This window comes from Aythya fuligula, chromosome 5 (genome assembly GCF_009819795.1).
Source record: "Aythya fuligula isolate bAytFul2 chromosome 5, bAytFul2.pri, whole genome shotgun sequence".
Classification (NCBI taxonomy): Eukaryota; Metazoa; Chordata; class Aves; order Anseriformes; family Anatidae; genus Aythya; species Aythya fuligula.
This window is the reverse complement of record NC_045563.1, coordinates 1,583,497-1,609,085: the sequence shown is the minus strand read 5'-3', so window position 1 is coordinate 1,609,085 and position 25,589 is coordinate 1,583,497.

The following is a 25,589-nucleotide window of genomic DNA, read 5'->3' as shown; positions in this document are numbered from 1 at the left end:
GCCCCGAGGCAAACACGGAGAGACTTCACGACTCTGCAGGAGCCCTTCTTGCAGCTGCTGGAGTGGAGGAGAGCCCTGGAGTCTGAATGCCACCAGTGTGCTCAGGTCCGTTGTCTTACAGCATGGGAAGCCATCTGAGCACACACCTAATTTTCCTTTACAGATCTGGCATGTCTGCACTTGTACATGTTAGACCTCAAGGGATCACGACACTCTGCTACTGAAAAGCCACGTGAAAGATTTTGGGAGGGTGGGTTACTGTACACAGCTCAGACTTTAAATGCATCTTAAAGTAAATTACTCCAGTACTGCAGCCACATCTGAGAACGCAAATTTCTGACAGCACATTGACAGTCTATTTCTTTTTCTTTCCTGCATAGTTCTAAAAATTGTTTCCAGATGAAGCTCTCACATGCAAGAATCCAATATTCATGTTCTAGGTATGTTTTTCTCATTCTCACATAAAATAACATCTTTTCAGTAAAATCTCTCCCACGTGCCTTGGAGGATTATCCAGTGGAAATGCCAGGGATCAGTTTTCAGATTATGGGAGCCTTTTATTTGGCTCCCAGAGCCCTCCACACCCACCCAAAACCCAGCCTGTGCATGCTCCAGCTCCTGTACAGATGCAAGGAGGAGCTGCTGCACATGCTCGAGATCAGATCCTTCCAGTCAGCCACCAAAACTGGCCTCAGACAAAACAATTTACCCAATGCAGCCTCAGAAAGGAACAGGAGATGAGTGTGACTTTGGCAGGGAATTTAAAGGCTCGGTTCTGCCCTCTCTTTGCCACAGGGGCAGCAGGATTCTCCCCTTGGAAACAGCTTTTGCTAGAGGGGTTGGGGCTAGGCCATGGCATAGCCTGGAGTAATTAGTAACTAACTCCCTAGACTTCAATGGCCAGGAATGTAACTGGGCTGGGATGCTCCTCTGTAGCTAAAAGAGGGCCTGAGAACCTAAAAGTGAGCATTTTGCATGACCTCCCAGACCCTGCCAGGATTCCTGCATTACTCCTTGCTGCTGTCCAACAACCATCTGCATTTGGTTTTTGTTCTCACCACTGATGTTCCATCATGCCACTGTCCAGACACTTGTCTCACCCTCCTTGGGCCACAACTGAGCATCTGCATTATGAAAAAACAAAGCTCTTATGAAAACAAACCCTTGCTTGTGAACACAGTCAACTAAATCTGCAGAGACTGAAATGCTGCATTTTATCTCATGCTACGGGGTCGATCAACAGAAAGCAGGATGGAAAATGATACTCCAGACTGCTCCTCGGAGCAGTCTGAACCCTTGAGACTCGTTACACAGCTGTTCAGCGAAAAACCACCTCATATTTTATCCTCCCCTCTCCACCTCCCTCATAAACACCATTTACTAAAAGCTCATGTTTTGCTCCATTCCCACCAAGCCCGGCATGCAGCATGTTTGATATTTCGATCTCTTTGGCCATGCATCATTCCCAAGCCTCCCAACTCATCCTGCTACAGCTTGGCACCCCGAGGCCTGATCACATCTGCATTTTGTGTTGGCAGCTCCGTGCAAGGTGTGGCTGTGATGGGCCGTGACGTGCTGTCCTGCGATGGTCCATGATGTGCTGTCCTGCCGAGCTGTCACACCAGGACACACTGCACAGGGTGAGCCGCTTTGCAAAGTCACAGGTAAAAATAGCAAGGCAGTTTGCAGCCAGGCACAGAGAAAGCAGTTTGCTGGGACTTGACGTGACAACAACTGACTTCTGCCATTTGCCAGCACTGCGTGCAAGCAGTGCCAGCGCTGGCAGCCCCCCTCCACGGAGCACGGCGGCTCTGGCACTGCAGAGCTCAGCAGCACAGGGCGGCTGCTTGTCACTGCGAGCAGGGCTGAGGGCAGGCAGATACCTTTCTTTAAAGCAGCCGATGAATAAAAATAAACATTGATATCTCAGGAAGCCCGGGGCAGGAGGGCAGCTGACTGGAGGAAGGCTGAGCGAGGTACTGCAGCCGGGCTGTCCTGCAGCTCCGTTATGAAAAGCAAGAGCAGCGTTCTCCACCAGGGCAGCCAGGCGCTGGCAGACAAAAGGAACATGAAGCACCTCACATCCCTATAAATGCACTTTTTGTTCCTAAAAAAGATGCGTTGGAGCAGCAATCACATGGACAGCCTGGGCTTTACCTGCTGCACATCAGGTGGAGATGCCAGGGACGAGAGAGCGAGGCTGAGCTGAGCTGCTGTGAGCGCCTCTCCCCAGCCCAAGCTCTGGTCAGGGGGAGAGGGGAAATTAAAATGTGGGAAGGGGCGAGGGGGTGCTGATGGGGTTCCACAGTGCAGCTGAAACCATGAGACCATTGACACTTCATGACAAGGAAAATGAGCTGTTTAAGAAGGCTTCAACAAATATGTTGTTATTTCCAACTCAAGGGAAATCCTTTCGCCTTCTTTTATGGAAGACATCCAACACCTGGCTTTGTATATAGGAATGGTGTCATAGCAGGGTTTCTTTCTTGTTTTAAATTATTTTGTCTTCTTCCAGCTTTTTTTTTTTTTTTAGTTTTCTTTAAGAACAGTGCACTGTTTTGGGGAGCTTTCAGAGTAACTAGACCAGATAGAGAAAGACATGTCACATACCGTGGAGGGGAACAGCGCCCCAGGAAATCTCTGGCAATTCAGAACAGCCACAAAAAAAAACACTCACAAGTACTTTATGTGAAATTCTGTCCCAGCATAGGCAATGGGAGCTCTGGGCATCAGTTTCAGCAAGTATGGGATTTTGCCATCAGACTTTAAAAGCTGGCATGTGGATTACTAAACCTCTTGTACCACACAGAGGGTTCTGCCAATTGCAGGCAGCACTGCCTTTGCTGATGAATGAACTGCAGAAGAATTTATTGTGACAAGGTCTGAAACTCTGGCTGCCTGGCTGAGCCACCAAGGTCGCACACAGCCGGCGTTTTGAGGTGCCATCACCCCATCAAGTCGCTGCCAAATACCAAGAGGCAGGGGGAGAATTTGGCTGTCTGGAGTGCACGGGCAGCACTGTTCGGAAATAAGGAGATGATCCAGCACCTCGGGTCACACTGAGGGGTTCATGTGGAGAATTACAAATGTATGGTTATGTGTTAACAGCAATTCAAAAGGAAACCACCGATACCTAGCACAAATTACTGCAACAGCAGAGGGACCCAAGATGCAGCATCTGCAGGCACGGAGCGGCAAGGGAAGAGGCTGCTCGTCACAGACTTCTCTGCCTAAGGAGAGAAATGAGCCTAACCACCGTTTGGTGGAGATATCTGAAAATGGGCTGCACGAGGAGCCTCCCCTCAGCAGCTGCTAGAACAGGGGCTACTGGGGGGACACAGGGGCTCGGCACAGCCGCAGAGCAGTTCATGCATGTACCCCAGCGCTCTGCAGGCAAACTGCCTGCAAATCCATAGGTGTATTTTAAAAACAGGGAAGATGATATCAGACCACTGTTGACAGCTCAGAGAACATATCTCAAAATAAATAAATAAATAAATAAATAATAAAAGCTACTCTAAGTCCAGCAAACTGCAATTTTGCAGTCTTTCTTGTGGCTTCTCCAACTGCTTTCAGCTTTTTTTTTTTTTTCTGCTTGTTTTTTTCTTTTTTTCCCCAACAACCTTACACTTTTCTTGCCAAGTTAGAGTGGGTTTTCATTAGCAAGGAAAAGGTTGATGTCAAAGAGAATCAAAAGATTTCAAAGGAGAGCTACCAGCTGCATGCTATCAGCACACATCACAATGTAACAGCAGCGCCGTGCACCTCCTTGCTGCTCCATGATGCACCTCACACTCCTCCACCTGTGCTTCTTGACTAATTGACTGCTTCACCAGTGCCAGTTCACTAACTCAGTGCTTCCAGCATCATCCAGAAAGAAGTAACAGAGCCAGGCTTTAGCTGGGCATGTGGTGCACCTGCATACAGGGTGCTTTACCTTGAGGAAACCACATGCTCAGGGGTCTCTGATGAGCAGCAGAGACAAATGTTCCAAGCAGCACGTCCTCAGCAGATGTGGCAGCATGTGGGAGGGTCAGATGTCGCACCACGGCTGTCTTCAGGCTCTTAGCAGAGAAAAAAATAAAGAAACAGGTGATCTGCAGCAGGAGCTGCACCTTCACAGCTACAGATCCAGGCAGTGTGTAAGAGCAGAGTGAGGGTGTGGATGAAATGGCACGCTGCTGGGTAGCCTGGCTCCGACGCAAATCTACAACGCCTGGGTAAAATATATGCAAGTTGTCTCAGACGATCTCCTGAGGGGGAGGGATTTCCATCTGTTTTTTAGAAAACCGAACCAGGAAAGACTTCAAAATTGTAATTTTGTTTCAGCAGCAGCACATGGATTTCATTATGCATCTTCTAGAGAGATTACTGACATTTCTGAATAGGCGCTGGCAGGCGGATGTGTTGCTTGTTCATTATTTTCCAGCAGCCAGCTCTCAACTACTAGTATTAAAACGTGTTAAACATCGTACAGGCAAAGGGTATGGGAAACAGGTAAAGAGTTTGTAATTACACGAGAGCATGCAGCTCGCTAACCTGAGTCAGACAAAAGGCTCGCCTTGCCCAGCATTGCTGCTGGCAGCGGACAGCTGCGGACGGGCAGCAGAAGGGGAGGCTGTGCCAGCCCTCAGCACGTCCCCGCTACCTCCAGCACTCCTCTCCACCACCTTCCTCGGCCAGAGGCCGTACCTGCAGCCTCACTCTTAATTAACGGCCACTAAAACCTGTCCCATGGCATATGTCATTGCTATCACCGAATAGCAGTACGAGACCGAGACACACGTGCCTTTCTAGCTTAAAAAATAAGCCCTCCTGAGCTGGAGGGTTACAGCACATCAGTCAAACCCACCTGAAACGATTAAACCCTGACCAGAGAGTGGGGCTCCAGAAGTGCTGGCAGCAGAGAACTGTCACAGAGCTTTCTGGCAGCCTCCGCTAGACACCAGCATATGCTCTACGTTCATTAATGAACTGAACATACACACGGAATAACAATCAATAAAATTAAACCACTTTTCCCTCTCCTTACACCTCGCCAGGAAGGCTGACAAAATGGCTGAGATTTATTTCGGGCAGTACTGCTCACGTGGAGACCCGTGCAGACGGAGGCTGGCTTTGAACACAGCTGAGGACACAGTGAGGTGGGCAAAGAGGGAGGATGCTGGCACCCCCGACACACCACGAATCTGGCTCACTGTCCTGCCGAGCCTCCAGCATCTGCTCCGGGATGAAGCCTGAAGACACAGGGAGCAGCAGCACCACAGGGTTTACGGCTCTCTCCCTTGGAACAGACAAAGGCTGGCCAAGGGACTGAAAAATTAACTCTCACTCCTATTTCCTAACACATTAGGCTTGCAAAGGTTACTGCCAGGAGCTGGTAAGCCTTCACATTTACCTCTTTAATGCTTATTTTTCATCCTTTTTTTTTTTTTTTTTCTTCCTGCAGCTATAACAAATGGCACCTGGGAGCAAAGATGCCTGCTGGTCGCTGCCTCCCCACTCATGCAATAGGTGACGGGTAAGTCCATGATATGAGCACAGGGCACCAAAAGCCCATCAACACAGCCCATGAACGCAAGGAACAGAGGAGAGCAGAGAGATGCCTCCGGGGAGTCAGCTCCTTGCACCAGTGATGTTCCTGGGTGTGCTTAAATGAATTATTTTCTCTTGATAATCCTGACAGTGGTGAAGCTGAGAATTCAATACTGACTATTGCTCTCATGCTTTCATTTCTAAAAGGAGGTTGAAAAATTGGAGTGGAACAGAACTACAGAAATTACTCAAGGACTGGGAAAAATGCCATGTGCTGAGAGCTCGATGGAGAGGAAATGTGATTACACAGGATAAGCACCTCTACGGGGAGAAAAATGCCTGCTACGGCAGGACTCCCTGCCATCCTGAGGAAGGCAGAACAGGCAAACCGGAATGGGAAAACAGCCTGAATGCTTTAGAAGAGGTGGGAGCTGAGCACCAGCTTTACCAGGACTGATGGGCTCCCCACCTCCTCCCAGGGCACGGTGTCTTCTTGGTGCTGACCCTTAAAGCTGGGAGCCCCCAGGCCCCGGGGTGCAGCCCTGAGCCCCAGCGTGCCTCCCTCCTGACACCTCCAGATCTGTGGAGGTTGGTTACAGGAGGGACACCAAATGCCCGATGTTACACGAGGGACACAACGATGCCCCAAAACAGCTGTAAAACGAGGCAGGGCTGGCTGCTGGAAAGAGCAGAGGCTCTGCAGCAGGAGCTGAGCTTTGCCTGGGCTGATTTATCCCAGCGAGAAGAAAATGTGCAGCTGGGAGCTGAGCTCGGCTATCTCCACACGGAATCATATCCCGATCTTCATCTCCCATCCCACACACCCAGAGAATTCAGAGCTGCAAGAACCAGAGAGGAGGAGGCTGACAGTTGCACCATGGAAGTTGTGTCATTTCTTAGACCCTTTGCAAAGAAACCTCTGTTTACAACGCTAGCCCAGCAGGTGGAAAGGAAAAACCATCAGTTATTCAGGTACCAGCAACCAGCTGGGAAACCAGCCCGGGGGGAGCATGGCTCCCTGCATTATCGGGGTGCTCAGAGGCTGTAAAACACTCGCTGATAATCAAATGTCATCCGCATTTTCCTTTCTGCTGCACTGACATTAATGCTGGTACCCTGTGTAACACACTCAGACTCATTTCAGCCCCAGACCCTGGTCTCAGACTGGCAGTGTGCCCACGGCTGCCGCGGGTGGGGAGCAGGGAAAGTCCACGAGGGGCAACATCACCTCTGTGGATGGCCTCCAATGCTTCTGTCTCTTTCTCTACCTGGATCTCTGCTGGGCTGGTGGGCTGCAGGTACAAACCTTTGTTACATATTATGGAAACTGCAGTAGTAACTCTGCAGAGCATCACTGCTATCCTGGTTAGTAGCCAAAAACGTCTTAAAATAAAACAAAACTGTTGGGCTGTCACAGGTTCATTTTATAGTTACACATTAATTTTACACAAAATCATAGTGGTGAATTCTTTTGTGTCAATTAATCAGTTGTTTTAAGCTTTTTTTTTTTCTGTTTTTTGTTTGTTTGTTTTAGTTTTTCTCACAAATATGCATTTCTGCCCCGACCAGCCTCAAGGCAAGAACTCAGGAAACGTTTTACTGTCTGAAGCTCAGTGGCTCTCGCGTATCTCCAGCTCACAGAAGCAAACTGCTGTGCCCAAGGTGACTTCTGTGCTGAACTTCTGGTGACACCCCGCAGTTGTGGGTAGGCAAAGGCCCTGAACAAATGTGAGCTGACTGCAGATTCAGCATGCGTACCTACACGCCTTCGCACAGACACGGTTTTCAATGGGTGAATAGCCCTGATGGGCTTTTTTCCCCCTCTTGTTCTTCTCTTTTTCATTAGCATTTATTTGGCAGTACCCCCAAAACATACTAAATTATTCATGCCTGAGAAAAAGACTAAGAAATATCAAAATCCAGCTACCAGCACACAATGTAGAAACAGAAGGCACGGTTATTTATAGTGGCAATCCTGATTTTTTTCCTTTTCTGCTTTCAGGAGCCAAAGCAACCCAGAGCTGAGCTGCAATTGGCAGTACAGTGCAGCAGTGGGGTTGGACACGCTCACAGTCCCGAGGAGGCTCTTGTCTTGCAGGGTTTTAAATGCACAAATTACATTTGTTAGGTAACAAAGCACGAGATGCAGGAACTTCCAGTAAAATAACAGTAACAGCATCACAGCCATATAAAACGTGCACTACTGAGTACAATCCCAGCCTGTGCTTGCTGTGTCATCGTGCTACTTGAAATGAGTCGGTGGCTGCAGGGATGAGACCTGTGGCAGGGGGGGTCCTGTGCGGCACCGCCTGTGCCACCGCCGACCTGTCCCCGCTGTGCTCCCCTGGGGCCACCACCATGAGAAACGCAACCCCTTTGGTGAGCCAGCAGGTTCACACCGGGGAGTAGCAGTGCTAATGTAAATAATTCATCATGGAAAGATTTTATGAGAGCTGTAACACAAGCTCCATTGTAAATGTTACAAATCTGTGAAGTTTTGCAGGCTCATCCAGCAGCCACAGTGCTGGCGGTCGGCAGCCCTCTGCCAACAAGTGAGAAGAAAAGCCAAGAGCTTGCTCGGGAGCCCAAGCATGGCTGTCAGTGTAGGGTGAGCTACCCCAGCAGGGCTGGGAGGCTTCCTCCATCCTGGGGCCACAGCCACTGACAGCCAGCAAGATCAGAGAAGTTTCTGTGCGAACTGGTGTAAGAGCTCACAAAGAGCAGAGTGCCAAAGCTCCTGACATTAAAGGAGTCATCCTTTTTTTTTTTTTCAATTATTTGATGAAAATATGAGAAAAACCTTCTTTCCATTTTACTCCTAACAGGTAGAAGTTTGGTTTCATTAACCTTGGAAGACACTTACCCCATTATCTCTCTAGCCATCTCCCCCAACACTCCTAATGCCACGTTATAAATCAGGTTTTCGTCATTCTGCCTCATCTAAAACCAAACTGCTACTGTCTGGAACACCCTTCTGTGGGGATGACTCTTACTCCTCTTCAGAAAATAGATTCATTGGAAATATTTTTGTGTTTTGACAATTGATTTCTTATGTGTCAGCCTTAGGGCTCATTTTTAATTGGTGCAATTTTTCCATTTGTCAGCAATACTTCTCTAAATGTTTGTAAAACCTATTAATCTGTCAAGGGAAAAATAATGCTGTAATTTGTCTTTCTCATGTAATTCCTGTCATGTGAGATGTGGTACTCAGGAATGGACAAAACTTTTAATACTTTTAATAGAGAAATTACCTATAATAACTTCCTGTATTTTATGCCTTAAAAAAAAAAAAAAAAAAAAAAAAAGGAAGTAGTTGAATTCCCACAGCACAGTTCTGCATAATTTTGTGGCAAGAGACTTCAGGGCAAAGCTTTCAAACAGCTTACCATTCAGGGACAGTTTCCTTCTGATCCTGATAGATAGCAATTAGCTTATTCAACGGTACTTGGGGTTCCTAAGCCTTCAGAAACTGGTTGAAATATCATCTTTTCTTTTAATCCTGCCAAGTTCTTAACCTCCCACAGCAGCTACTCAGATAATCCAAGCTGGTGCTCTGCGGTGCTGCACAAACACCTCCTCTTCGTTTTTGAACCAGGTCTGAAACATTTAACAGCAAGTTTCCTGTGTTTGTTTTTCCGTTCCCCACAAGGCTGAGGCTGTGGCTCCAAGATCATTACCAGCGGATCCACGCACTACTACCTTATGCAGATACAGTGCTTTCAGATGGCACCTGCGATCGTGAAAACCTGCCTGCTTTCTGCTTCCCTGAAAGATTTATGAAGGCAGCGGGAAGCAGAGGGTACATGGCACAGACACAAAGTTAAATGTGCTTTAAGAAACTCATATCATGAGAGCTAGTTTATGTAAGATCAGCATCTTTCCCTCCTGGGGCCACGACATTTTTCATCTGGTACCAAGCGTCCTAGAGCCAGACAAGACCGTGCTTTCACATCCATCTCCCCCTCCATAAAATACCCAATTTTGGTCTAACATTAACAGCCCCAGGCTCACGAAGAAGCTCTGCATAAAGCCCATTGGCATTTTGCTGGACTGCAGCCTGTGCCAGGCCAGATCCCCCCACAAAGAGAAAGCTCCTCTGAAGGCACCTCCGTGTCAATAAGAGCTGGCTGGCCAGGGCTGCAGCGCGGCTGGGAGCGTGGGGATGGTGCTGAGCTCTGCTGAACCAGGCTGATGGCACCGGCACAGCTCTGGCAGGAGATTTTTATTCATCTGCAACACTTTGCTTTGCCCCTCTGCTGGCACTGCTGTGCTTGACCTTCCCACACGTGGGACCACTCCATGGCTTTAGTGAGGATCTCGTAACATTTATTTGCAATTCATTGCTGGCCAGTGCTGAGGATCGATGGCCATGTGGGGAGGGTGGAGGGCTGGAAAAGGCAGCAGAGGGAGAGAAAAGGAGGGTTAGAAAAACAACAGAAGGGCTCAGAAAAACTTGTGGGCACATCTCTGGACTGGAGAGATCTGTGTGAAAAGGCTGCTGGAGTCCAGGAGTCACGGGTGGACTCTGGGATGCTCATCAAAAGACTTCAGGACTTGGTGCTAATTGATGCCATTTATGAACTTGTGGTGTTTGACATGCTGCAGCAAAGGGCAATGTGCCTGTTCATCCAGACCATGAATATTTGATCTTTGTCCAGTACTAATCCGTTGGTGCAAGATAAAATGTGCAGACAGATGATAGACTATGAATTGTGAACCAGTTAAGAAATAAATAGTTAAGAAGCTGTATTCTATATCTGAAGTAGTGATTTAAAGTGTCACCAACACTTTCTCTCCTAAGGTCCCTAGATTACAAATGTTTGGAATACAGATGGAGGTTCAGCCTGCTGCTGGGGAGTGCTGCCAAAAAGGCTGTTCAGCCTAATAGAAATATGGGGAATTAAAAAATAAGAAGAAAAAAGAAAAACTGTTAAGAAGAAAGGATGAAAGAAGTACCAGCTTTACATAACACTATGAGATAGGAGAGAAAATAACTATATATAGTAGGGAAATTTGAGAAGATCTCTGATGTGCCTATGATTTTCCTAATCATTTAGGATTTGTTCACTTTCAAGAACCTGACTGCAGATCTGTGTTAAGAGAGTCAATAAACATTTTTCTCTATATCTTTCTGGAGTGAGAAGCGTTTGAGTTCATGTTACTTTTTTTTTTTTTCCTTTTCACATTTGGATACGTAGCTTTAGCAGAAAGTGCCTCACGTCTCAGTTTAACCCCATCAAGTCTGCTTTCCTTATTAGCCTTTCACAAGAGGAATCCTATGCCTCAGAGATGCCTTGGCAACATTATCTGATCCGAAGGCACAAAGAAAATGGGAACCTCTCTGTGGTCCCAGATGGATCTCAAAAAAATCACTGGGATGTTGAGGGAATAAATTGTGTAGAGAAAACCACAGGCCTCTGTATTCCTAAAAGTTGACCAAACTGTAAGTTTTCATTTGCATGGCTTAAGTTTCTGCTTAACAGTGCACCTAGAAATTAGAAATAGCCTTTTTCTATCAATTTACCAAAGTAAGGAACAGGAAAAGAGCATAGAGATTTATTTTTTTTTTATTAAAAAAAATTTAAAAAAAAAAAACAAACAAACAACAAACAAACAAACTTTATTGTCTAAAGCCAAGAATTTGTAGTATTTTATTTTTTTCTTGACCAAACTGAAATCTGAAGAACGGAGTATGTAGCTGCACTCATGTAAGACATTCCAATAAGAGAAACAACCTGGGACTGACGCAACACCGAAGACTGCCCTGATGTGAGCAGCACACTGGATGGCTCAGGAAACTCTGTACCATTCTCTACAGTATTAATACTGCTGCACAATAAAATCTTGTCATTGTAAAAGACATTTCAAAGAGTAACTGTGAAAATCTTCTACTTAATTGCAAGTTTAATTAAAAAAATAATAATAATTAAAAAAAAAAATCGGAGGTTTAGCAAGTTCCTAAATCCATTTCTATCTCAGGACTCCTCCAAGTAGTAAACCAAAATTCATTTGCCACTGCCTAAAAAAATATGAAAACAGCCACCACATACACAAGCCAGAAGGTGGATCAGAATCCTGGAGCAATTCAAGAGTCATCCATGCAGGTCTATGGCACATTGGGTGCAAAATCTGAGTTGCTGTCAAAGGATGGTTGTTTTCTTCCACATTTTCAAATGTCATCATTGTTACTAATTTTTAACATCTAAGAAGGCAACTAAAGACATGGAAATCTTTTTCATAGGATGGAAAATTACATATTAATTGTAGAATAATAATGGTATTTACTGCCTGTGGCATATAGCTCTAGAATTTCAAAGCACTGTGTTTACCAGTGTCAGATCAGGAAATAAATATGATAGTGGGGGGCTGTTGGGCTCTATTTAACTCCCCAGATGCTATGAATGTGTCAAAATACCACCCTTGCCCCACAGCACCAGCTTTGTCCTGGTCTGGCCCAAGCCCCCACAGAGGAGGAAGAGCAGTTTGGTTTTGCAGCAGGCAGGGTTCACTGGGCCAGTGAGCTCAGCGAGTGCGATGCCATTTCAGATGACAGCCCGATCTGGAAATGAAGAAAGATTAATTCACGCCAAAGGCAGAGTTGTGATACCTAAAATGGTCCTTTGAACAGGAATTATGGCACATTAACCCTCATTCTTAATTAACTACGGAATTCACACTGTCCGCTGTCATAAATGTAACTCAGCAGAGCCCCGGGAACTCCAGCTCACAACACGTGCTGGTTTTACAGCTTGATGGAGCTGCAGATGGCCTCCAGAAAAAAGTGACTTGGATTATTGAATGAAAGCAAGGTGCTGTCTCCACCCAGGGAGCAGGCAGGGAGAAGCACTCTGCTGCTCCAACGCAGCCAAGCCAGCCCAGAAATGCACACAGCGTGGGAAACACCTCCTGAGCCTCTTCCCCTGGAGACCAACCTCAGAATATAAAGCTTCCCCCCAAACTGCTGCCTATTGCAGAGTTGTTCTGCTGTTACATTAACCCCTTGCAGAGGCTGATCACACTGCCCCTGGTCCAGGCAGGGGTAATTGTACACGGCTGGTGCTTCGTATTGTTTCCGAGGGAAAAAGGAGAAGCTGCTGCTGGTTTAGTCCGAGCATGGAGGAGGAATATTCACGTTCACTTGCCAGAAAAAGCACCTTAACACCACTGATCCCTGCCACTGCAGGTCCTGTGACTGGGACTTGGTGGAGTCAGCCCTTCCAATGCAAGGGCCAAATTTGTTTGCTGAAGTAACAATGGTTTCATTCCCAGCCTGTAGTTAGCTGTACAAGATCTCCTACATCTCCTTTTTCCTGCAAGATAATATTTTAAAATGGGAACCAAGCCCTAAGTGACATCATCTTAACTCCTGGCTTCTCACAGGACGTTTCGTTTGAAAAATCAAGAATTTATAAAATTGTATCATGCAGTACAGAAAACAAATAAGAAATCAAAACAATCCACCTACCAGGTCTACATATTTTAAGACATTTCCATGTTTTCCCTGCTATTGCTCTCTAAAGGACAGCAGAAGGAAAAGTCAAACCCAGCCATCACACAGAAGCCTTGTAACACGCATTGCACTGCATCAAGATGTGGAGATCATTTAAACTGATTTTGATACGTAACCTTATCTGCAGACAGATTAGGTCTGATTTATTTTCCATTGCAGAGTGGAAGTAAAGTTCTTAAACACAGAGGAATTTCAAAAACAAGCAAACAAAAAATAAAAACAAAAAGAAAACAAAACCAGCACATCCAGCACAGCTCCACTGGTGCCTGCAAATGCAGCACTTAGTGGAGCTGTGTGTAATGTGAAGGAAAAAATTGCTACTATTTCCTTGATAGTTGGAAGTCAGCCTCTATTAGTGAAGGCCAGGAGGTCAGAAGGTCACATCCAAAAAAAAAGGCTTTACATCTGGCAAATTGGCATTAGTGCTGCAGGGTAGCAAGACCCATCAGAAGGTGTCTGACTTTTTCAGAGCAAGGAGCCAGCCTCTGGAATTTGTTGCTGATGTTCATATTTCTGTGCTCTGCTGGACTTGTGGCAAAGTACAGGATTGCCAGTTAATGCATTTCCCTTTGTGGATCCCGATGTAAAGGGTGCCCACACCTTGTAATACACGCTATCTTGTACATGACTGCATAAAATGGCGTGACATTATTTTACAAGCATTTAACAATACCTTCAGACTTCCATATCGTACTTTAATATTACATATTCACTAAACAATTTCTCACGCCGATGTGTTGCTTCTCTTAAAAAATAAAAGGGATACATATCAGTAAGAGTGACTTATCTCTACTCTCCCATGAAATTACTTTTGCACAATATAGCATTTCCAAAAATACACTTAAAAGCAAAGCATCGTGCATGCAGAGACCACAGTTCAGTGCTTGCCCTGAGTGCAGCTTAACCCAGGAGCTGTGACTCTGCACCTCAGCTCCCAACACCTGGGTCTGAACGTAGCACTGTCCTCGGTGCACTTCTGAAAATGACTGATTCCCAGCAAAATCTCTCTTCTTCCACCACCTAACCAGCAGAATGCTAAATTGCAGCAGCATTTCATGGGGCAAGGGCCACAAGACAGTTTGAACACTGATGTAAATCTGATACCAGTTTTCAGTTAGAAGCACATAACTATTCACGCGGGGATCCAGGGCCTGCCACAGTTTAAGGTGAAGCAGCTGCTCACTTCTTCAAGTCAGATTCACAGCAGGTGATGCAGGTTGTTGGGTAACTTTGCCACAGTGACTGGCCAAGGAATTACTGACAGGTTTTCAGCCCAGACAAGACAACTAGATCTCTCTAGCTGATCTCTTCGATGGCACAACACATCAAAGGTTATGCTGCTGCTCCTCTGCACAGCCCAGGTTTATGTTTGACCAAAGCATATGTTCATGGGGTCTTTGGCAAGAGCTCAATTCTTTTTACCACAGCTTTTAATTATTTTTCCATGTGACTCACACCTGTTCCTTTTGATCAGTGGCACATTACACCTTGATGACTTTTTTAAAATTTCTCCAGCATTGCAAACTTTATTTACTTGTTTTGTTAGTTTATAAACTGTTCATCCAAAATATCCTCAATTGTTGTAGTTGTTTTAGGTCATTTGGGAGCAAACTATCAAGTCCTGCCTAAACAAAACTATTTTTTTTTTTATTTGTAGGTATTGTGAAGCACTAAAAAGGACAATAACTTCTCATTAAATGAGTGCACCTGCTTCTCGCCAAGAAAAACGCTGAAGCAGTTCACAAATATCAGCATTAGCAACGTTTCTGTTTCCATCTAGACAACACTGCTCTAAGGATTTCTTTTATCATGGTAAAAAGGAAGCAGAAGGCAGTTGGTCAAGGCCAGCAGAAGAGAGAGCATTAACCTGAGTGCAGTGGTACACCACAATGGGGAATACATGAGAAGGAACAGCTTCAAAGGCCTAAAAGCTACAGAAACTCACTCAGTGTCCTGAAATACATGGACATAAAAAGATGCGCTCTGAAGAGATGGGCCTGTTCACAAGGGCTTGCAGTCTGAGTACACGACAATAATAATGCATTGACAAGGCAACGCTCCAAAACGTGGTATGGCACCGCTTGCACGGCCCCGAGGGAGCACCGCAGTCATCTCAAGGCACAGGGAGTGCATTTGCACCTCATCCAGGAGCATGTGAGCCGTGGAGTTGTCCCCTCAGCACTGCAGGTGCCGTGTTCCCGCTTGTTCTATAAATAAGGTTGGTCCTGAGAGTGAACATCAAGCACAAGAGCTGACCTCTCTCTTTTGCTGTGCTTACTTTTTACCTTTCGGCTAGGCAGACATTATTGCAATAGTAATAATAGCTACTTACAATTTTCTCCTAGCATCACCCAAAAAAAAGCCCTCAAAAACATTCCCAATAGACACTTCTCTTGCAGGGACTTCATAAATATATATATACATATATATAGGGGGCATATTTTACTACTTTTTTTTTTTTTTTTTTTTTAATAAACCTCAGTTTATCAACATTCTCGTTGCAGCATTTATTTTCTTACTGTCTTTCAGAAATAAAAAGTTATAACGCTTTAACATCTGAGGCTCTGGTGGTCAAAAGCCACCTACAACTACGTGCAAGACTCTATACTACACTCAGCTATTTAACACTGAAAGGATTAGCACACACACACCTTTGCTCAGCATCCTCCTCAGTTCCTCTCCGCTCGGTGTACAGACATTAAAAGCCGTAAGAAGGATAGAAGGATTCTGAAATTCCTTCTAGCCCCATGGTGCTGCTTCCCATCTATTCCCATCCATTTGTTCAAATGGCCTCAGGGCCACAAAATTCTCTCAGTAATTCAAGGAAGTAAATGTTGATTTGTGGTGAAGTATCTCCTGTGGCTCACTACCCTATAGCAAAGGCACCATATTACTTATTCCGTTAAGCAAAATGAAGTTATTGCAAGGCAGCAGTGGAAAAGTTACTGTCTTTTTATTTATGTATTTATTTATTTTTTTAAGCAACGTTTTGTTATCCCTTGGTGCTCAGCAGCTCCTGAACTTCTTTGCTGTTTAGTACCTAAGGGCAAACGCCTGTTTGCTCACAGCTCCACGCTAGGTCTCTAAACCACGGCGAGGTTACGCAGGTTGCAGTCCCCCCTAAAGAGCTTCAATCTTTTCTAGGTGGAAACCATGACTTGGTTTGCATTTGCACAGCATTCAGCACAGTTGCTCCACGGGGCTGTGCTAACAGTGCTTGCTGTCATTTGTGTCACAGCTTCCTGCAGAGCCGATGCAGTGCACACACAGCCAGCAGACGGGCGGTCAGCTGCACCGATGGCTTAGGAGGGATTCCAGAGCAGATGTACCCACTTCCACATGCATCCGTCACAAACCAGACTGCAGCAAAGCTACTGGCAGCCTCTGCATGCATCTCTGATAGCCTGATCGGTAACAGGCTGTTGTGGTTTAACCAGGACACAGGTTTAAAACAGAACAAAACAAAACAAAACTCTTGTGGCAACCGACACTCAGCCGGCGACTTTCCCTGCCTGCACACACTCCATGGAACGAGTTGTGCACAAACCTGACAAAGTGCACAACTTTTTTATTTTCATAAGGAGTAGTGAAAATGTAAGGTAGTTGAAAAGTATTAATTTTCTGAAGCTTCAGAAACAGGCAAGCACTGTTTGTAAGATCAAAAGCAGGACACTGAATGCAGTACAATGGAGCACCGTTGTAAGAAGCATTTTCATTGTGTTATGTTTTTGATCTCTGACACTAAATTTGTCTCTTCTCCATTGAAAATCTGCAAAGTTGCCAAACCACTAACTTTTGAGGAACCCCTGACTTGCAAGAAATGCTTGATCATTATCTCTGACCCTACGGCACCCATCCCTCTGTTGGGCTTTGAACAGGAAACTCAGAGGGGCTAACCTTCTCCTTCCTATAGATAAATTGATCTCTTTCTCTTAATTGCCACTCCCTCTTGAACTTTGGCTGGCTGTGCTTACAAGGCTTAGAAGCAAAACCTGGCAAGTTATTTGAATTACAAGGGTTCTTCTAATGTTTTCTTTATGCCTTTTCCTATTAATCTTTGTAACCTCCACTCAAATATTGCGGCACTGCAGGTATTAGGCAGCTTGACCTTTACAACTTCCCATTATTGACCAAAATATAACATTAACACAAAACGCCATTCTTTCATAGAAGAGCTACTTGCCTGGTTAATTGTGAAGAAATTATTCTGTTAGAATAAATGGCTGCAGGTGCTTGTTACAAGAAAACTATTAGAAAATCCTAATTTATTTTCAAAAGAGTTACAGAATTATAATTTATGAAGGCAGCATTCTTTTAACTAGTTGTAATGATGAAGTATTGTGTTCAGAGCTCGCACGATAAGATGCCTGAAGGAGTTCTTCCAATTACAAACAGATTATGCGTGCAGCGTTAGAGCAATGCCACTTTATCTGGAGCAAAGGAAGATCAAATAAAGGCTATGAATGCCTCACCAATACAAAACACTGAGGCATTCAGGCTGGTGATTAATAAAAGGTCCAAGTCCAAATTTGCAATTATGAGTGTCTAGTAAAACAACAAAAAAATTGAATGAAAACAGGTGTTTTGTCAGTGTACTTACTTGTACAAGATTGCAGTACTTTAGGGAAAGGACCGTGTTTGCTACCATGGCATCAGATTCCAGAGAAAATCTGCAGGTAACAGCCTGAATGTTACTGCTAGTGAATATTATTGTTACGGCAGGAATAAAGAGACAGCCCTGTTACATGCCTCCTGGCATGCTTTTTCAAAGCTTTTTCAAACTGGAGGCTCCAAACTTTCTGTTTTCAGAGAACTTCTGGTTTGTTTGCTTCCTTCGTGTGCTCCCTGGTGGGATCTGGGGCAGGACAACTGGTTCTCTCACCAGGTTTCTTGAACCACAGGCAATCCCCAAAACCTGGCAGCCACCAGGGATGTGTTCAGGTAGAGATGTGAGAGAGGGGGCTGCCACAAGCTGGTTACAGCTACCTCTGTTGCAGCAGTGCTGTATATCAATAACACAGATGACTCCAGTGATTTCCTGACCCGATGCATCCCCAGTGGCTTACCAACAGCATCAGTTTGCAAAACCTACATAAGCTGGGAGAAAGACAAAAAACTTTAGACTTAAAACTCCATCTGTAATCATACGGGATCAGCTGGTCTGCTATTGCTAAGCCTCCAGAAGTACATGAAATCTTGGTCAGCCAGCTACAGCGGGTGAGAATTACTTGTCCTTCCCTTATGCATGGGCTCCAAGAACAGAAGCAGCCACCTGAGACCTCGCAATTCCCATAATGTAGACAAGTACTTTCTGACCTTGAAACACTTTCAGTAAATCCACTGATATCCCTTATTCCCTGTATCCAGCACTGGCTAATAGGGTAGCAAATGTTAGACACTGAAAGGTATTGACCATCAAGGAAGACTCTGGGGTTTGTCTGACCCCATCCCAGGTCACAAGTGGGAGAGTGCCAATAAGGACATGGCACAGGCACTGCTAACCCCTCACCCAGCACTTGTCTCTCTGCTGGGATTGCTTTGGAACACCAAACAATTGAAGGGAATTTCTTTTAACACTAGCACTGAATACTCAAAGATGGCATAATAAACAAGTCTGGTTCACAAAATTAAGCTGGTATAGTTTACAAGGACTGTGCAGCAACTGCACCAGCGATTCAGAAAGGCAGGTAAATAATTACTGGCAGTCATGGTCTGTAATTCCTGCATGCATACAGCTCACAAACCCTTCCCATCTAAATTTGTCCTTTTCTTGTGTGCTAATTTCTTAGGAGATCTTGATATTTGAGCTTCATGAATATTAAAATCAGTTCTGCACGGAGCTGTAAGAGCTTTGTGCAGCCTTTCACTGCACTCTGCATGCCCTCGGTGGAAGGAGTTGCATTGCACTGCAGTTTATGATCTTGGCTGGGTGTGAGTCAATGAATGCACACTCAACTGTTCCCCTGTGCTTAATGAAGGTCGTAAAAGCCAGTGAGAGCTGTAATACATTCTGATTTGCATATCCAGGCTGAACAATCCTGTTCACTTTTGTGCCTTACTAGCCTATTGTACAGCTCATCAGGCGTACTAGAAGAGAGTTATTTTATTTGTCCAAAACTTGCACAATAAGAACAAAAATGATCCCTCAAGGCTTTTCCTTCCGATAATTAATCATTGTAAAAGACTGCATTGATAAATAAGGAAATAGGTTTCACAGAGCTACTGTTCAAGGTCTTCTCTGCCAACTCATCCACTACCCAAGTCCTACTACTCTCTGAAGGTGAATGCTGAAGAACATGCATAATGCACATGCTATCTTTGTTTATCAGTCTCAGCTCTGCTCAGGACATTCCCTTCCTCCGCTTTACAAGCTGTCATGAAAATCTTTTCAGAGTCAAGTCTCCAAGAGCAGACATGAAGAAAAGAGATGTTTTATCAACCCAGATAAATTAGGGCAATATCCTTTATTAAAGCATGTTAGTAAAGCCCTAAATCTGTCTTCCAGAATTCCTTTCTCTACCTGATTCTAAAATAGTCGGTGGAAGTGTGTAATTTCTCATTATTTCTACCAGGCCTTATCTTTGTGTTCATACCATTGTGGTGAGCGCAGCTCTGCACCGCTCTGCAACGTACAGTGCAGATGGCATCAATGCAGAGCAAGTTTGAAAAAGCTGCTAAGGTCAGAGTCTTGCAGCCATTGGCACCGTAATTACAGAATTCATGAGCCACACAGCACAGACACCACAGCATGGTCTGTGTAGAAGCGGGTAGGAGTATGCTGATCAGGCACTATCAATAACAAGACACACTGTGGACCTTTCACCACAAGGAAGAGGCAGAGAAGAGCTGGGCACTAAAGACTAAGCAAAGACACCGAAGATGGGCTCTTTTCCTTACCTGAACACAATTTGGCAGCATGCAGATCACACAAAAGGGAATTAATTTTAAATTAGTTTGGACTGTACACAAACTCAGGGGGAACAGGATGAAGCCCAGGCTAAAAGCCTGTCTCTGCTACAGCTTCATCCCTCAGGTCAAATTCAAATGTGAACCAGCTTCCAGAGCCAGGAAGACCCCAAACAGGCAGAACAGAGATGATCCCTAGCTAAAGCCAGAAGCCTTCCCAGTAGGCTGGGAGCCAGGCATTAAAATTCCTCAGACACATATCATTGTCAGACCTCTCGTGTAAGCCAGAAGAAAATACCAGAAAAGCAGCAGTCCAACCAGAAATGAGAATTTCATGCTTGTTGAATGTTTTGCAGATAACTTCCCACAGTAAAATCCGTAAATCAGAGAGAGGCTAACATAAGTCTTCCTATAATGCCTCGAGATGTACTAATAGAAACCTGTAGCTCTATCCTGGTCTCATTTATATTAACACGCTGCCGCTAGTGTTTGCACAAGGACATCGCCTGAGGGCAGCTGAAGATACAAACCACCATGCCCAGTGCAGGATCAGCATCGGCTCACACGGAGCCCTCCCCAGGAACCAAGCACAACAAATAAAACGAAGCTGACCTGGGGCTAGTGGGAGGACGGATGACTTGAGCTAATTTGAACCAGGCCAAACAAGGCAGCAGCTGCAGAGTGGAGCTGATGCACAGAGCAGCGATGCCGACACAGGCAGCTTTCCCTCTCCTGCTATGACTGATGGCAAAGAGAATGACACTGGAGAGCAAACAGCAAATGTCCAGATGATTTAAGAGGGTCTGAACTACAGAACACTAAATAAATATATTCTTTACTGAATCCTTCTTGTTTTATGTAGCTGTGGTGCTACATCACCTCATCAACTCCCAGAACAATAGTATGGCTAAGAAACATGTGGCTGTATCAGTAAGGAAGAGGAAGACAGAGGAGAATTAAATGAAAATCTTTAAATTCTAAACACTGTAATTTATGTTGACATATGTGTAGGGGAATGTGGGCAGTATTTTTTTTAATGGGAGAAAAACTGGAGAAGATGCAGGAAAGCACCACCAAAATAATTCGAAGGTTAAAGAAAATACTTTATATGAAGCCATTTAAAGAATTCACTGTTTCTCTTCACCAAAAAGGAAAAACAAGAGGGAATGGTGGGGATGGGGGGCAGGACACCTCTGTCCTGATTCCCACGGGGCCCCAGCAGCAGGCAGGGACTCCCAGCCCTGGGCTCGCTGCGGCACCGCTGTCTGCAGGTGAGCACGACCCCCACTCCCTGCATTCAAATTCTGTGCAGTCTCTTTGAAACTACAGAAATTTATCTCAGGTCTTTGTGCCAAGTTGAAAAAGTCAGGGGAAAAAAGGTTATGGTTTGGTCCGTGGCCGGGAGTATCCGTTTCCAAATCAGCCTGGTTTTAGTATTCCAGCCTCAGCCCTGCTTTAGTGCAAAATGACCAGAGCGAAACCACACGCCCAAAGGTTAAAGACAGGCAGGTAATCCAGGAACTAAAAATAAAAAGATATGAAAGCTTGTGCTTAAGGGAGCATTAGCAGCTACCGTAAGTGATACAGATATGCAAGCAGATGCAGATAAGGGACAAAAAGAAGAAATAGCAAGTTTTGAAAGATAAATTGAGATTTATCTGAATGTTATTTCTTACGGCTCTGTCTCCCTGATAAATCCACAGGGGGTGGTGATTCATTTTCAAAGCTTTGCTTGAGGATTTAGCTATGTGATTCCCATTAACACCACAGCTAAATCCCTCCACACCATTTCTGAAGTCTAGCACCAGACGCAGGCACGGGGTGACAAAACAGTTGCAAGATACAATCAAGGGGCAGTGAGAGGCAGGAGTTACCAAATGCTACCTGTAAGGACTGAAAACATCTTTTTATATAAATGAATTGCAAAAATACATGTATAAGCAGCAAATGAGAAAGGATTGTGGAAGGTGTTGGTTAATAGCTGACTGTGTGAGAATGGCACATTAAGGTGTGGGAGAGGCCTCCAGGAATGCCAGGGGAAGATAATTTTGCAAGACTTGTCCGTCCTAAAAGACACAATTAATTATTTACATTGGTTTTACATGCAGGCAGTAAGCAGAGTCCGGAAATCAAACACTAATAAGGAGATGGAGAACTGTCTGTGCATGTCAGTGTGCTTCTGTGCCCATTGCCTGAGCCACCAGGACTGTGCTGCTTGTGTGCCCATCACACATCACTGTTAAAATGAGTAAATATTGGTTAATGACACCAAAACTGTCACTCATAGCCTGCACAAAGCAGACAGCAGGCATGGAGGGTCAAAGCATCTATCTTCCGCTGACCCCAAATCACACTCATGCTCCCTAAGCTATGACCAGACTTGAAAGTAAAACCTGCCTTTCATTTTCTTCTTTCTTTTTTAAATTACAGATTGAGTGAATGTTTTCTTGATACATGGCAGTTTCATCAAAACTATCTTTGAAATACTCTTACCTCAAAAATTCAACAGTGATGTCAGGTTTTTTTCAATTTCAAACATTTCAGAAATATTATTTTATTTCTAAGATATTAAAAACTCAGAATTCATAGTAAAAACGTTCAACTCTGTTTAAAATATTTCAGTTTTCTGATACTGGTATTTCTAATAATTACCAATTATTTAATTTTAAATGGAACAGAAAAAAGTATTCTTTAAAAAAAAAAAAAAAAAAAAACAACACAACTGCTTGAAGTCTTCGTTTCATAAAATACATTCTTTGCTGAAACAAATGAAATTTTGTGATGTCATCCATACTGTAATGCCACAAGAAAAACTAGAGAAGAGCAAAACTGGAGAGGTGAATGCAAGAATGATGAGAGAAATTTAATTAGATGTGAAAATGTTAATGAGAAGTTGTGTATAATACATGAAAAAAAGATGCAGTCTTCCATAAGAGACATTTCATCAAAGATTTTGTTGCTGTCTAATTATAAAAGTAATTAAAATGGTGTTTGTATGAAGCCCCTATGTGGAGGAGAGAACAATAGGATATGGAGCGGGATAAATGGATAAGCCTTTAAAGAAGAGGCATTAATCAGAAAGTGAGGGTAAGTGATCTCCCTTGTTATAATGAATTTTAGTGAATTGCTGCCATTTCAAACCATTTCAAACCAGGCTTTTGCACTGGGAAGAAATGTTTAACTCATTGCTTGCATTTTGGAGGTTAATCTATTATAATTTATTCTGTGAAATAGCTGCAGCTATAGAGAAAAAACGAAATAGATTGCATTAAACAGCTAAAGTCTATGCAGTCTCTGCCAGAAAAAAGAAAAAAAAAAATGAAGAAGGAAAAAGATAAATTTGGAAGAGTTGTTAGGCAACTAGGAAGATGTAGAGATACTCAGAGGTGGCACAGAAGATTCAATTGCTATTCTCCTGAGGTCCACCAGCTGGTTTATCAGCCTCAGCGATGTCCTCACTGCTGCAAGGTGACCCCACCGTGAGCTCCTCTGAGCTCTGCCAGCTCACAGCTCCCTCTGCGCTGGGGGCTTCAGGATTTGGAGGTGACTGACTACTTGGCATGGGTGCAGAGAGGGCCCCAGGTGATGCACAAGGGTGGTGGCACTGCTCAGGGGTCACGGACACTCCTGATCATTGCCCATTGCATGGGGTAAACATTCAGCTCGTGAAACAGGGCAGCATTTCTGTTGTGTATGGAAGTGTAACTCTTTTCCATTTCTAGGTGGAAGACAAAAACGCCTATGCTGAAGATGCATTTATCACACCACTGCTGTGCAGCTCCCAAAATGGAGCGAGAGCATGGGGCTGGGGGTAGGCCAGCCCAAGCCCTGCTTCACACAAGTTTCCCCAGGAAGGGAGAGGGGAAACTCAATCACCCCTGGCATCTGCAGACAGAACACATCCACTTCCCTCACTCTGATAAGCTCCTTGAAGGTTTTCCAAAGATAAAAACATATTTAAGCGAACATAATGCATGTCTGGCAAACAGTCCTAGAGCAAATCAGCGTGTCAGATGAGGTGAAAATGCCCGTCTCTTAAAACCCCAAACTATTAATCGGATCAAGGGTACTCAATTCACAGCCCTAAACCTGAAAAGAGAAAGGTAGTGAAAATCACAATAGGTAAGCCCATTAGCAGAGAGGAGTTAGAAAGGTGGCTTTTGAAGAGGAGGAGCAGGGTCCTGGGTTGTGAAGAAGCCTCCTGCAGAGCTCCAAGCTCCAGTGTCTGCCACAGGAGCGATACGGATGGACCGGGAGCCATCAGCTTGTGGGAAGGACACAGTATGCACAGTGATGGCACAGGGAACCAGGTTGTTTTTGTCATCTGAACAAACAGACTCACATCATTTTGTACTTAACAACAACATTTGGCTTTGCTTTACGCAAAAAGGCGATCAAAAATTTTATAAGAAACCAGAGGGGAGAATTATTGCCAGACAGGAGTAGCAGAGGAAATGAGCAGCAGATGAAACACGTTTATGTGGAGGTGTGCTACAGAGAGCCATTTTCTGTAGCTGTGTTGTCACATTTCAAAAGTCCTAAAAACGAGCCCAGAGAAGCAAAACAACACTGAGGACACAAACATGGGGCATGCCCAGGGGCTATGTGGTGTTGAAGCGTGCCTCGGTGACTGCCCTGCTCCATGGCAAGGTGCTTGTCCAGCCAAACCACCCGCTGGCACAAGACATCACGCCTTTATGTGCCACGTTAATGTGGAATAGCTGAAGGTCTGACCCCTGAGTTTCACTGGGCAGGGTTTGCCTGCACCTCCAGCTCTGCTAACGTGCTGCCATGCCCTTCCTAGCAGAGCAGGGGAAAGGCAGAGCTCTCTCCAGCAAAAAATACACGGAGGAGGAAAAGACCCAAAGAAACGCTGCTTTCGTTAAAATGCTCAAAAGCATAAAAATATTTTTCCTCTGTCAAATCTGAAAACCTTCAGATGTTCAGATGAGAAATGCTGGTAAAACCACGTTATGTGCCTACCAAGTTATTTAGGAAGGGCTAAATGACCTTTATCAACTGCTTTGTCATTATGAACCTGAAATATGTATTACAGATCAAAGACCCCTTCAGCCTAGCCCTGCCCACCCTATCTCCATCCCTGATCAACCAAGTCCTCTGCGACTACTCCGAAGTGTGGCTTTTCCTGCAAGGTTGACAACTGCAGGTCAAGCAATAGATAAAGGTGGGAGTCAAAACTTCATTCCAGGTGTGACTGGAGCAAACTGAATGTCAGAAAAACCTCTGGGTTTTAATTCTACCTGGCAGATCCTGAGATGCACATGCCACCTGATGTCCTTTTTTCTGTGCATGTTGCTTTCAGCATCCACTTTTTAATGTTGCCTTCCCTTTCATACCTCCTTCCTACAGCACCTCGCACAATGGGACCCAGACAGTCAAATCTAGAGGTAGTGCCACGACGTCCTGATGAAGATACCATCAAAGACACAAGGACAGCACGTGCTTGACCTGTTCCTTGGCTCCTGAGCCAGGAGCTGCCAGGAGCACATCCATCTTCTCAGCCTCTTCAAAAACTCCATTTTCCACTTGGTAGCTCTCCCCAGCAGGGATGCTGCAGCTCGTGCTGGTGATGGGCATAGTCTCTGTGGTGTGGGATGTATAGGCTTTACTGACTACC